Source organism: Etheostoma spectabile, unplaced genomic scaffold, assembly GCF_008692095.1.
Source record: "Etheostoma spectabile isolate EspeVRDwgs_2016 unplaced genomic scaffold, UIUC_Espe_1.0 scaffold123, whole genome shotgun sequence".
Lineage (NCBI taxonomy): Eukaryota > Metazoa > Chordata > Actinopteri > Perciformes > Percidae > Etheostoma > Etheostoma spectabile.
The window spans coordinates 415247-415591 of NW_022605572.1; the positions used below are offsets into that span (position 1 = coordinate 415247).

General features: G+C 42.3%; 1 protein-coding gene and 1 long non-coding RNA gene across 7 annotated transcripts in view; one reads left to right on the forward strand and one right to left on the reverse strand.

Moving 5' to 3' along the window:
- Positions 1 to 345, forward strand: part of abhd18 (abhydrolase domain containing 18) — a 25019-nt gene that overhangs the window by 14066 nt on the left and 10608 nt on the right. The gene's annotated exons all lie outside the window — the stretch shown is intronic.
- Positions 1 to 345, reverse strand: part of LOC116685713 (uncharacterized) — a 7815-nt gene that overhangs the window by 4840 nt on the left and 2630 nt on the right. The window lies entirely within an intron of this gene.

Sequence of the window (345 nt, forward strand, 5' to 3'; positions counted from 1 at the left end):
ATTACTGCGGTGCACGCATCCTCGGCTTGGACCCCTAAAAATGCCAATGAATTAGTGTAAATGCAGGGTTTGACATTAAAGTGCTCATATTCTGCTCATTTTTAGGTGCATAATTGTATTTAGAGGTTGTACCAGAATTGGTCTTCTAGCTTGTTCGTTGCAGAGCATGAGGGAGTGCCATGCTAGCAGCTAGACTAGCATTAGAACGTGTCTGACAAATTGAAACACGTTCGTCACGGAAGTAAAGGCTGGACTACAATTGAGCAGCTTGTTAACAGTGTTTTCTCTGGAAGATGGTAAGTCCCTTTGAGATGGACTTTGGGCTTTTTCACTTTGTAAACCTAT